General features: G+C 26.7%; 1 protein-coding gene across 1 annotated transcript in view; it reads right to left on the bottom strand.

Annotated features, from left to right (window-relative positions):
• Positions 1-14,811, bottom strand: part of LOC129988250 (uncharacterized) — a 39,214-nt gene that overhangs the window by 22,204 nt on the left and 2,199 nt on the right. Inside the window, exon 2 of the mRNA XM_056096431.1 lies at positions 7,842-7,902. The gene's annotated coding sequence lies outside the window, so the exon portion shown is untranslated. The remainder of the gene's footprint in view (positions 1-7,841; positions 7,903-14,811) is intronic.

Raw genomic sequence — 14,811 nt, 5'->3', positions numbered from 1 at the left:
AAATTAACTCGCAAAAAAAAAAAAAATATCCGAATAGGGATTTTTTTTTTCCTTCTAAACTATATCTTTTTATCACTTCCTTCAACTATTTCACAACTCTCTCTATTATTAGCAGATGAGAGTTAAGCATTTACATCATTGTCTGGACGTCAGACAGCGTTGCTTGGATATATGAGAAGCACTGACAAATAGATATATTATTTTAATTTATTCTCTTTGTATTTGTAAATAAAGGTTCTTTTGTGGTAAACACAACAGTTCGTTTTTATCTCATTTGGCCGCGACTCAAAATTACAAGATCCGTTCCGAAAATAGTTCTTGCATTGCTTCTTTAGCCAAACTAAACTATTATTTAAATTGTTTATAAGATTTTTTGATAATATAAAAAAAAATCAGGTGTAATTTTGGTGTTTGGTGCACAGAAATGAATCACACTAATAAAGTGCGCTTAGTATTAAACTGACAATATTGAAATTATTTCATAGAAAAATTCACTTTATATTCTCCGAAGAAAAAGAAAACCGCACATACATGGAATTTTTTTTCTATCAATCAATTAAAAGCATTTTACATCGTGCAAGAACTTTATAAACATCTTATATAAACTTGAAAAGATTTAAATTCAATTTACAGAAGAGCCATAAATTTATTTCAATTCCCTAAGAAAATCGAATAACATCAGAAATAATGGAGCCATGAATTTTCTTAAGGATTTTCATCACATAATTACATATGATTTTAATTAGTTATCATTAACTATTCAACATTTACCTTTTCTTTTTGTACTTACGAAATTGACAGTAATTCATGCACTTATCTTTTTTCTTAAATCCTATTCAAACTAGATTTCAATAGAAGAAATTCGATTTTTTTAAATAGCAGTCGCAAAATGAATCTGAATAAATCATTCCATTAAATGTCAGGATATAATGTCGCAACTGGTATCATTCAATGGATTCTTCAAGAAAAAAAAATAATCCTTACGCATCATTTTAATGACGCACATTTAAAAAAATATTTCGTAGCGCATCGTGTGAGATGACTTTAAGTGTTATAAATTTAGCAGGAAAATCAGGTTTCTATCTCAAGGCTAAAATAACGGATTATTCAAGTTTTTATGGTAAACAATAATGAAATAATTTTATGCAAATTGAGTTGCGATGGTCTAAATTTGAGATGACAAACGATAATATTCCCATTAGAAAACGATGCAGACGAAAAATAATTTTATCATTTGAATTAAAATCGTCTGCGAATGAAAGTGCTTATATCAAGTTCTCTATTATCTGTGCTATATTATTCTCTCAAAATGCAGCGTAAACTTAAATCGTGTAATTAGAATTCGTAATTCGTTTAGAAAACAGACTTGTAAGAAATTTAAGAAATCCATATGAAATATATATGCGCATTTTTTTATTTACGGAAACATACATAATTTAAGCATTATATTGTAAAATTCACAAGTTTCCAGACCAGCAAAATTTTATTTTTTTTTTAAACATTTGTCAAACTAGATTCAAATTTGATATTTAACAGCAAAATAAAGGTAAGCTATTTCGCATTTGCTCAATTGTTCATTTAAGGAAATGTTCAATAATTAAAGCATAATATTGTAAAATTCACTAATTTCCATATTAGTTTTTTTTCTTTGCATTTTTATGCTAATATTTGTCAAACTAGAATTAATTTGATATTTCAAAGCAAAATAACGGTAACTTGTTACGCATTTGTTCAAGTGTTTTATATCAAAATTGAATAATTCGAGGTGTGCATAGATTTAAGAAAATGCAATTATACATATAGTTATTGAATTTGATATAACTACGGTGACCGTATTTCCCAATTTCCAATCTGAAATAAAAGAATGAATCTAAGGGTTGACAAATAAGGTCTTTTCTAAAGGAGGGGGATATGCTTTCAGATATGTTTGAGGAATCGTATAATTTTAACAAACTTTTATTTAATGAACTTGTTTCATATTTGTAAAGATAGAAACAGAGTGTTTTTTTAATGAGAATGATTATTTTAATATTTTCAAAACTTCATTATAAATCAGTCTTAAGATTTTCTTATATTTTAATTATCCTTACGAGTGTCTTCACCTAATAGAGAAGCCGCAAAAAAAAAAATTAAATTCAAGTTTCCATAATATTTATAATTATAAATTAAAGCCTAAAAAGCAAAAAAAAAAAAAAAAAAACGATTAAAATTGAATTTTTTATATTTTTTTAATGTACAAATACGAGTGTAATTTCAAAAACTATTTTCATTGAATTCTTTTCAAGCCTAAAATAATCACTGAATCAAGATGAAATTCATAATTCATTATTTTCGAGGCAACATGACTGACTAGTCAAATTCAGGACTACTTCAATTTGTTTGGAACGTATTGTCACCGTACATATCATTGGCATAAACTTCGGAAAGCAGAACAAAGACATTTTGTAGCTTTATTGAAAGTCCTTATTGTCCATATACTAACACGCCATGCTGACTCAGATTTTTAATTAAGTAAGCCGAAGGCGTTCAGTGGGTAAAAGTCAATCGGGTGGGGCCGCTGGAGGTACTGACAACATGCAAATGGCAGATCTTTGAAAATACATCACAGAGCTCATTAATACAGCGGCATTTAAAATTTAACAACGCAGTTATCCATCCGATACATTAAAAGGAGCAGATGGTCTCGCATAGCGTTGCCATTCTCTATTTGCAAATAATGCCAAATTTAACAATTTTGTTTTTAGAGAGCAATGCAGCAGAAAGTTTTTTTTATTTGCTTCGAATGAAATTTAGATCAATTTTATTTATTTATTCTGCAAAATTAAAAAAAAAAAAAATTAAAAAAAATGCACAGATAAATTTACAAAAATCTGTATTTATTCTTTATCTATTACGAAACTCTAATCTCCATTAGAGATTTCTAACAATTAGAAAAATAATATGCTCGCACCTAAAAGCAGAGACAATTTCAAAAAATATACTAATCTTTTTCAAATTGCATTTTTGAGCCTTTTAATGAAAAAAAAAAAATGCTAAATTATGAATATTATAGGCTTATCAATTTCTTATTTCAATTCTTGTTAGAAGTAAGACTATTTAAATTATTTATATAATTTAGTTACATAATTTAACAGTCTTTATAAAGTAAACAAATATTTTATTTTTATAAAAAATAGATAAAAATTAAAATTTAATATCAAAGTACAATATATAAATAATTTACAACATATTGTGTGTATATGAAATATTTAAGAGCAATTTTTTACGATTTCAAATCATTCTAACCATACTCGAATGCAACGATTTAGTACGAATAAATAGTTTTGATAGATAATTTTATTTTAAGTTTTTTTTTTTTAAATCTGGTTTTATAAACTGAATTGTTAGCATTTACCAAGATAACAAAATGTATGTACTTAGAATGGGCAACCGTGCCTATCAAAACTGCTACTTAAAATAACAATACCTTTTTACAACCAACTCCCATCCTATTTGTTACGGCACTGCTACACTAATTTCTATTATTATTAAGTCAATTCCATTAACTTTTAGAAAACAGATCTGAAAGAGACAAAACATTCGACAAAATAAAACGTTTCAACTTAACTATTGCATGTTACAAAAGAATAAACTATACAAATCTCATTAAATGCATGTATTTCATTTCATAAAACACAGAAAATTGATACTTGAAATCGGAAAATCATTAAATTTCGTCGTTAATATCGCAAATATATAACAAGATCAAGCAAAATATATGCTTTAATTATAGAATAATGCAGAAGAGTAATGTTTGCAGAGTTTTTAATAATTGCATCGTTTGAGAAAAGAACAGAAGAGATAATAAGAGGACTCGAAGTTTAAGGTTCATCTTACTGACAATAACCATTAGTTACTTTGAAATCCTTCTGTTATCGAATTTTCTTTTTTAAACGACAAAACCAGGAAGTCGGAACAGAAAACGCATTCATAAATATGTCAATTAACAGTATGATTCGCACACAAAATGCGGAAGTTACAAATGAGGGACACAAAACCATTCACTTCTGACGTAAAGGGAACTGTTAATAAAACTGTCTGGATTTTTTTTTCGAGTAATTTTCTGGCATACAGAAACATTAATTATTAGTTTGATAATGGCGCATTTAAATATATCCCTAAATACGTTTTCAAAAGCACATGATGTCACTTCTACATTTTTAAAATAAAAAAATAACTTGCTAATTTAGAAATTTAGAGTTCAATAATTGATAATAGATATAAACATATATATTTATTTTTCATGTGTCATTATATTTTTATAATGTGAAAGTTGGATTTGTAAAAATTACAACAACAGATAAATGGTCATTAAAAAAAGTTGAAATTCTTTTTTTTTTTTTTTTTTTGAGAGAGAGATAATTAGTTGATTGCACAACAGTTATAAGTGTGTTCTGAAAATTTTCAAAATATTATAGTGGAACTTGTCTACTTCGAACGATTTTTGTTCGAATTCGTCGGAGACTGGAATTTTTTATCAGGTTTTTCAAATTTTCTAATAACATGATCTTAAAACATCGTTTTGAGTCATTTTGAAAGCAATAATTGCAATAAATTGCTTTTATTTTTATATTCCTTTTTTATTTAAATTTTATTCAATTTTTTTAGTTAAAATATTTGTTATTTTGTGTTCGTTGTACCTAAATACATTGCCACGCAAAAAAACAATGAAACATATTCCACTTTTTTACTATCTTAAAATTTAAATATTTAATATTAAAAATTTCACATATTGATGTTTTAGAATATTTTGGATGTGATTTGTGCTCTGCATATTGTATAAATGTTGCATTCAAAATGTTCTATATTATTTATCGACTACAATTACTGATTAATCAAAATTATTATTTCAAAAATTTTATATTTAAAAAATATAATGATTATAATTAAAATTTCTTACTGTTGATTTATATATTGTGTACTATTTATTTAGACTTTTAAATAAATAAAAGTTTAAAATAATTAATGAAATCGTTATTACCATTTTTAGGCTAAAACATTCTTAGATAAAAATTATTATATTGAACCATTTCTTAAAGAAAATTAATAATTGATGAAATCATGCATGCTATTGTGATTTTTTTATGCCTAGGTAAGAACTAGGCTCGTTTTCTCCTGTTCTATTCCTTTTAGACCCCACCCTTTTTTTTACTTCGAATTTGTATTGTGACTCCTTTAACTTTGAATCAGCCAAGTTCAATTGTATGTTCTAAAAGAAACAGCTGTGAAGATAACAGAAGCACCAGTTTTGTTATTTTCAACGATTAAAATCATATTGTGTTCTAAATGTAAATGGTTCATTTTAAATTAAAACTCTTTGACGATAAAAAATTAATTACAAAATTGAAATTTGATGAAGTTAAATTGATTTTTTTTTATCAAGAACCAAAAATAAGTATAGATTTTATATGTATATCAATACGTGTATCAATACGCAACGAAATTTATCAAGGCTATTAAGAAAAACATGTTTTCTTCCACTTTTGTTAATAAATTGCAGCTTAAAAGATCAAGTTTAAACGCCTGTTTGCTAGCAGGATATTAAAATTTGTACTACGCCATGACCGTTAATAGTGGATGAGATAATATTGCGTGTATAAAGGGTGTGTGGCGTGCGCAACAGGCGGTTGCTCGAAGATGCAACGTGTAGAATTTGCTTTTCAAGGTCAAGATCATACAAAAATTACTACTTGTCCAATCATCTGCTGTGTATCGATAAAATGAGCAACTGTTTCTAAATTTTTCTTCTCAGATTCAGTGTGAACTAGAATTTATCCCTCCCGCCTTTCTTTTCTTTTCTTTTTTAATTCGCAGCTCCTTTTAGGCTTAGAAAATTTTCCGAGGTCTCATTTGTTACAAAAAGACGCGCTCGCGACTTAAAAAGTTCATACGAGTAAAATAAATATAACGGCAAAGTAAAGCATAAGCTAATAATAAATTAATACAAATTAAACAAAAGTTATATATATATATATATATATATATATATATATATATATATATATATATATATATATATAAATGAAAAGTTAAAAAGTAAAATAATGAAAGTTAAATAATAGCAAATAAAAGTTTAAGCTGTGATAAAAGCTAAATTTTAATAAAACACAACATAAGAAAAAAAATTTATAAAAATTAAGAAATAAGTTTGAAGAATCGTTAACCATTTATTTGGAAAAATTCAATGAAATATTTTATATCTAGGTAACTTCTTGAATTATTTTTGAAAAATAATTTAACAGTATTCCGATAAAGGCGTCATCAATATTGTTACGACTCACAAATTCACGTACAGTATCATTACTTCAAAAACTTATTCAAAAATTAAATCTGCTATAAAACAATTTTTATTATGACACATTATAAAAGTATATTAAAATTTAAAAAGAGATTATTTCCAGTATAAGATTTTATTAGACAGAATTATATAGTAAAAAATAAATTAATTAAAAAGAATGCAGGAATCGTTCAAATGAACTTTTATTTTAGATTTTAAAAGGCATGCAAATATAGTTAAGAAGTACCCAACTTTCCAATAGATGTGCACTTAATAGGAGATCCAATCAAATCTCAAGTCATATTTTTAAATAAGTGCAAAAGGTTTAACTATAACCAATATATTTATAAAAACATATAAATTCCGACTAAGTACTTATAAACAATTTAGAATAAAGAAAAAAAAATTCTAGAAGTAATCTATTTTTATAAATTCCATATTTTAAGCAATTTTTATTAAAGTTATTTGTTTCCAAACCTAATTTTGAAAATTCCGGTGACACACATAAATTCATAGTTGCTCACAATTTCTTTTTAAGTTGCCAATATTCAAACTAAAATTTCTTAATTTCACAATTCGCAACACTCTCATTTGATGTCGAAAATTTGTTTCCTGGTGCTCTTTCTTAACATTAACTTGATTCAACCTGACGCATGTTTCATTTGAATAGTTTCATACTTATAAAGAAGGAATTTATAAAATAGATTTTTTTCTCACTTTATGATGTAACGGATTATCGTAGTTTTGTAAAGTTATGTGCTAATTTAAGGAAGTGAGAAGCGGCACTGTAAGCTTTCCTATAGAGAAATCTAGTTATAAGAAATATTACGAGAAAAAAAAATGAATAAGTGTTCATCAAACATTGAAATAGATTGCAAACGCGATTAAAATTCAAGTATTTCTAACACTTCACACATAGTAAAATTTTGTTTTGACATTTATTTTTTTGATAAAAAAATTCTTTCCACTTTTTTTTATGTATTAATAAAAGTTTATTTGTAAAAACTTTTTTTTTAATGTTTAGCTCTTCATAATAAGAGTACCGAAATCTTAATATTTTATATGCGGCTAAACTGTAGAATGTGGTACAGTCTCTCCAAACTGTAATTTTTAAAAGCAATGAATCGCCAAATATGATAATTTAACTATATTTTTAATTATATTTGGCGATTTTTCTATAGTTATATATGGATGAGATTGGCGAAAAATTAGCGCTTTCTTTAGTTTTAAACAGTTATTATTATTATTTTTTAATTCGAAGTGTTTCTGCTTTTTGATCACATGGCATTTAACTGCTCTATCCGATTATTAGCTGACTTATATTCAATAAGCAGATGCATATTTTTGGTGAGAAAAAGCTACATTTAAAATATGCTGCATGATCGTTAATCAATAAACTTCCAATCAATCCAATATAAAGATTAAAAATAAAATATCTCAGAAATATTTTAAAGGAAAAATGTTTCCTTGACGAAAGAAAGAGAGAAGCAAGAAAAGGTTATTTTAAAATTTTAAAAAGACTTACCTCTATTTTATATACGTTATTACACCACAAGATATTTAAAATTCAGCTCTTTTGGGATGTCCTATAAAACAAAAGTAAACTTTATGGAATATAATTCATGGTAAAAATATTCATAACGTTATAATCCAATCTACATAAAAGCGAATAATATTTTGGCCTAAAAATTTAATTTCAAATACATCAGAAATAAGCATTTATAACTTAAAATAATATAGATCTGAATAGCAATGATAAAATAAAATTAACAATAAAGAATATACATAAAATAATGATAAATAATCCATTTTAAATTTCGTGTTTGTTTTTATTTCATCAAAAAAGTAAAACAGTTTTGTTATCTATTGCATAACAGGAACAAAAAAAGGGGGGGGGATACCATTTGAATAACAACATAATAAATATCAAATTCTTACTTATCAAAACATATCGACATAGAGGTGTTTTTTTTTTTCTCTTTTTCAAAATATGAAAATATAATATTGATAACTTTATCTCCATTTATTTATTTTGTTCTTGATGACATAAACATAAATTTCCATCTGCTGATATTATTTTCTGAAGTGATAAGTACAGAAGACCTCAAAAACCCAAATACCATAAAAATTTCGAACAAAAACAAATTCAGACGATAAAATTACATCACTGAAAATTTAATAATCGTCCACGCAATCTGCACGTTCTATTCTTATGCTACTCTTACTCTATCATCATAAATAGAAGGGAGATAAATAAAAAAAAGTTATTTTGGAGAGAAGTGCTTTTTTACACGTGAACACTTTACTCTTAACCACAAAAACGTAAAACTGATAAAAGAAAAGAACCAAAACAGCCGGAAAACATTACTCGGCTATTTATCTTTCACTTGTGGGTCGCGTGGTATTTTTATCTGAAAAACAGCTTTTTTTATTCTCTCTGGTTTGACAAGTGGGAACATGTTGCATTCTTTAGAATGATCTTTGTGCTCGTTATGCATAAAAATTACAAGTCAAAGTTCAAGTGGAAATGTGAAAAAGTAAACAAATAATAAACTTGCACTGTTCTAAGGTACTTAAAGTTGTTCAATCAGTATTTATATTAGCCATCGCTGTGGTGTTCGAATAGAGATGAATAATTGAACAGCTTATTTCTTTATTAATATTTATAATAATAAAATATTTAAAAAATATATGTAAATATAAGTCTGGAACATAAATATTAAAAACTGACAAACAAATTTAAGAAATTTTTTAGCTTGAATGGCAATCACAGCTAAACCGTATATCAGCTTCTTTTAGATATCAAAATATATATCTAACTAATAAGCAACGGCGATAGCAATTTAGCTTTGAAAATTTATATAAAATTAAAATATCTTAGAAATCTGAGATATCCAAAATTTCAAAAGACAACGCCAAGGAATCATAAGAAAATATGCATGTTTAAATGTATATAAACACGCATGTAAAATATTTGAATCAAAAAATATTTATATAAATATTTTCATTAAAACTTAAGTTGGTGTCCTAAAAGGACATTATGCATTTCATTCCCTCCCGTTTTTTTTTTTTGGGGGGGGGTAGCAATTCTAGTTTTGTCAAGTTGATTTGATTTTAAAGATATTCCCCGTATAAAAATAAACAATTTTTTTTAATTTAAAATACTTATTGAAAGCGTCCAAACATGATTTATTTAATTTTACCGGACTAATAAGATCGTGTTTCATAAGAATGTAGGATAAAAGTTTTATGATTTTATGCATAGTACTTACATTTTAGAAAATAAGTAAAGCAGTTGTCTAACATTCTAAAAATATGCTGAAGTAAAATTTTCGGCTGCAAACTTGAAATCCTAAGTTTTGTTAATCATGATTAATATACTTCTAACAAATATTTGCTGCTAGAATTACCAAATCTAGATCTGAACTACAATTTTCATCGATATTGAAAGATTCTATTCTCAGTTTAATTTTTTTCAAACATGACACTAAATTATGATAAATGTGTTGTGTTCATTATGTTGAATTGAAAATATCAAGCTCACTTATGATAATAAAAAGCATATCTAAAAAATATATAGAAGAAAAGAAAACATTTCTTAAATAATAATATAAAAGAACATCAGAATCATAAGAATTTGTATTGAATTCTGGACGTGTTTTGTAGTGCCACCATCTTTACTAATTGTACAGCAATAAAAAACAGTTGCATTTCAAAAGCTTTCTTAACCATCACTAAATTTATACAGAATTTGCTAGTCAAATATTCAAGAATTCAACTTTCAGCAAGATTCAATTGACTCCTTATAGCAACTTACACAGAATCTTCAGAAAATAGACGCTGTATCAAATGACTGTAATTTGGAAGGTCACCAATTCTATGTAAATATAGACTGGCGAATGGAAAGAATCTTGTTATACAGGTTGTTTAACACAAGAGGTCGCTGTAGCAATAATTTTCTATAGAAAAATTCGAAGAGTTTTCTAGCATGTAATCAATTCATAATACCTCGCAAATTTAAATTCTTTTTATGGTGATTACTCACAAAAAATCATTATAATAAACTCATAGAATTTTTGTAAGAGATTTTAAAAATTTGTAAATCTGAATACAGAAAAATAAAAGATCATAATAATAAATTCATAGAATTTTTGTAAGACATTTTATAAAATTGTAAATCTGAATACATAAAAATAAACTTTTTCATTGTTATTATCATTTTCGTTTTCAAGAAATATTCAAAACCAACATAAAGAATATACACAAAGGTTTCAAGGAATGTCAAATTGCTAGAATTTGTTTTAAAATTTTTCGCTATCATAAATTATTAAGGTAATAATGAAGAAAATAAAAATAAAAACATTTTGAAACTTAACTACCATGCTCTAATATTTTATTGTCATTACTTTTCAAAACTTTGTTCGCAGTTTTTAGTATAAATCGTTTATTACAAGCATAATAATGGCAACACATTTAAGGTGTTTAGTAGCCATATAATTTATATAATACCTTTGTTTTTTCAGTTTCAAACAAAAATAACGATTTTAATTAATAACCTGAAGTAATATTTCCTTTTCGATTTTTACCAAGCACTAAAGTAGGCTTAGAGGTGGCTAGGATGATTTTTTTTAGAGTTAGAATGCTCACAAAATCTAATTTTAAAAATATCTGAACAAGTCTCAACAAATACTTGCTTTAAAAAAAAGTAGTACGCAAAAGCTGAAATGGAATGTTGGTAAACACTTGCTTAAAAATTTTCCTTCGGTTGATTCAGTGCCTCATTCCAAAACTGTCTAGACAGCAGCTTAGAAGATTTTAATAAATCAGCCAATTTCTCATCCAAAAAGCGGAAATAACTCTTTGCTTCCCTCCAATAAGTAAATAAACAGAAAAAGAAAAAAAAAAAAAAAAAAAGAAGGAGAAAACAAAAAGGCCTCAAGATGAAGGTCGAAAAGAACTAGCAAGAGTTGGAAAGAATAGTGAGCGTAAGTTTCGAAAGGCGGTAAGTTAAATTCCAGGCACGTTTACAAACATACGAATCACAATGGGTTCTGTTTTAAACACAGCTTTTGCGTAACATTTCGTTGCCATTCAATGATAGGGCTTCCTTTCTGTGAAGATATAACACTAGAAAAAGTGGGACAAAGGAATAAAAAAAAGTCACCAGGATTAAATACAGCCCGATTGTTGCCACGGATAATAGAATTAATTCGAAATAATTCTACTAAAGTTAGTGACTTGGTGGCAGCATTGCGGAGAAGTCGTGCTTGTTTCCATGGTGATCTTCCTCACTGAATGTGTGGATGTGTAGAAATTTATGTGGTACAAACGATCGATTGTGCTATGTTAGAAGGGCACAAGCCAATACAAAGTTTTTTTCAGGTTCTTTATTATTCTATATGATAAATTTTTGAAAATATTTAAATATATTTTTATTACATGCGAATTTAAAAATGTTTGTTATTAATTATATATGAAAGTGGTAAGAACTCCTATATATATAAATAATTCATTTAATAAGTTATTTCCATTCAGAATGCTGCAGTGAAAAAAAGAGAAAGGAAAAAAAAAAAAGTCAAATAGTACACATTTAAAAACATAGGAAAAGGAATTACTTCAAAAAAGTTTCAAATCAAAATAGAAAACTCAAAGTAGAAATACAATTTAAGCAATACCACATAATAATTCAATCACAATTGCGGTGCAGTATAAATCCATAATTAAAGAAGTAATGCAATAAATATAAAACAAACAAATTAATTAATTTGCTGTATTAAAAATATATATAGTAAAGTAAAATAAAAAGTTATATTCAATTTTAACAGGTGAATATTTAAAAAATTTTTTCCATGTTATTCTTTTGTTTCCTCTGGTTCTGCACTGCACACCACCAAAATTTAGAATTCTTATGATAATTTTTACAGGGATCCTCACAAGGAACTCCCTTTATACACAAAATATTTCTTTTTTCTGTAAAGTATCACAAATCACATATATAACATCATACAACATTTTACATCGAGTACTGATTAAAAGTCAAAAGGTTTGTAAGTTTATTATAAAATTGTTATGTATATAAATTAAGAAATATTGCACTCCCGCTAATATTCAACATTAGGCATTTTATTTTCAGCTTTTCGTAGTTACTCATTAAAGTATTTATTTATTTGCTAAAAAAAATAACATCAATTTCGTTTATTATTTTCATTAGCAGAAATCGTTATTTTTATGCTTCTTGCATAAAGACCAAAGGAATGATTCTTTAAGAATTCGTAAAGAGAAAAATTATATCATTTGATGCACAGGTTTTAAATAAACACATATTATTTAATTTACTGGCAAAACACATCAACTGCCACTATTTTATTATTACTTTTTTTGGGTGTAATGTAGAAATGTGTAAAATGGGTTTACCATTACACCCAATTGGGGGTGATTGTAATTACGCAAGGAAGACAAAATTTACCGAGGTAAATTTTATGTCCCTCGTCAAACAACGATTCAAAATTACTTTACTTTTGTAGTAATTACAATTAATTTTTATACTTTTTGCAAAATGCATGTAGTTTTCTAAAAACTGTTAAGGACTACCAATTATTGCAACAAACTGCAACTACTGGATGTGTCCATCGAGAATTTAAGATTAATTTCCCATTTCAAAGTTTATTCTTTTCCGGATTGTGGCCATAGTTGCTTGCATGTTAAGTTACTATGTATCCAATATATGCAGTTCAGTTTTAGCTATTGCAGTGGTAATAAAGTTAACGTAAATGTAATTTTCAAGAATACCTCCTACGCGGAATTTGTACTTGTTCACGAAATCTTTTTATTTATATAATAAGACATATAGAAGAACAAATTTAAAGAAAAAAGAAATGAATAGAATAGAAATTAAAGAAACAAGAAAACAAAGAAGTGCAAGTAAACAGGAGTAAGTTTTATTTAGTACCAATAAAGAAGTTGTACTTCTAATTTAGTGGTACTAAAGTAAAATATGCAATGTAATGTAAAAGTACAAATGTTAGAGATAAACGGGGGGGGATGAATTCACCAAATAAACTGGGCATCGAAGGCGGCTAATCTATCAATATAAATAAAATAAATATTAACAACAATATTTTTCGCATTAACATGCATTTAGCGCTTGATCCTAGTACGATAAAAAGATATTCAATCAGTAAATAAAATTTTCGAATTGCTATAACTAAATGAGAAAACGTTTTTTTTTTTTTTTTTTTCCTTTTTTGTAGCAATATTCTTGAGAAATCGAGATTGAAATAAGACTTTTCGCTTTCTATTTCAATATCAGTGAATTCATTTCTTCCAAAGAACAAATAGTTAGGTTTTTAGAGTAGCTTCTTCAATTAGAAATCGTGGCTTAATGGCTCGATAATCCAGAAGATCTTTTGAATGGATCTAATAATCTCAGGTTGGTGCAATGAACAAAATTAGGAAACAGACGTCTCCATCGTCATCTGCCCATGATTCGATATTTTCAGATTAGTTTTCTTACTGCCTTGTCCGTGTTTATTCTTTTTTTAAGATGATACTCTGCTGGTAAATGAGTGAAAGGAACAAATCGAAAAAAAAAAATGCTCCAAACTTCAAGAGATGACCAGGAGAACATAATTCACAGAGAGACAGAAAAAAAAAAAAAAAAAAAAAAAAAAGAACATCAGAAACAATACACAGCAAATGATTGATTACAGAAAATGAAAAATAAATAAATAAATAAAAAATTGTAGATGAAATAAATAAAAATTATTATTAATAACAATAGAACTGGTTAAAAATATTGTGCATAGGAATTCAAATAAAGAAGGGAATAACCGCAAAAGCTCATTACAAACAGCGGGGAAAATGCAAAATAGGAATAACGCGATAACAAAAAATTCACTTTTAATGAATTATAAATATTAGTTAGTTTCAAATTTCCTTTATTAAAAGAGAATTGTTCAATTTTCTACCCTCATTTTAGTTAATAAAATCTTATAATCTTTTCATTCTCTAAAAACTTTAATGCATCAATTTAAACTAATCTTATAAGTTTAAATCCGAATCAGTGATCCGAGCAAAACGGCGTCTTTGGAACCAAAACATTAGAACTTAAAGTAAACAAGTCAAACGTGATGGAATAAAATAGGCCCCTTTTAAAAGAGGCCCGTTTTTGTTGCTGAGTGTCATCATCAGAGTTTAGTAACCTCTATATATCCAACGGACTGGAACGGCTCTCTCTTTCTACCACCTCCCCAACTCCTACTACCCTCAGTTCGTGCCCAAAATCCTCATTGTTAAAAAAAAAAAAGAATAAATAGAAAAAAAAAGTAAAGCTTCATTTCGTCATTAGTTTATGGGGGCATATACTAAATATAGAACTAATATAGCGTCCTTCACTTATAAGAAGAGCGAGCATCAACAATTAATTGGAATTCAGATATTTTTCTTTTGAAATACATTATTTTCGTTGCTTTTCTCTGGCTTTGATTTTCTTTCTT

This window comes from Argiope bruennichi, chromosome 10 (assembly GCF_947563725.1).
Source record: "Argiope bruennichi chromosome 10, qqArgBrue1.1, whole genome shotgun sequence".
Taxonomy (NCBI): Eukaryota; Metazoa; Arthropoda; class Arachnida; order Araneae; family Araneidae; genus Argiope; species Argiope bruennichi.
Note: the sequence above shows the minus strand (reverse complement) of the source record. Positions and strands in the feature narration are given on the sequence as shown.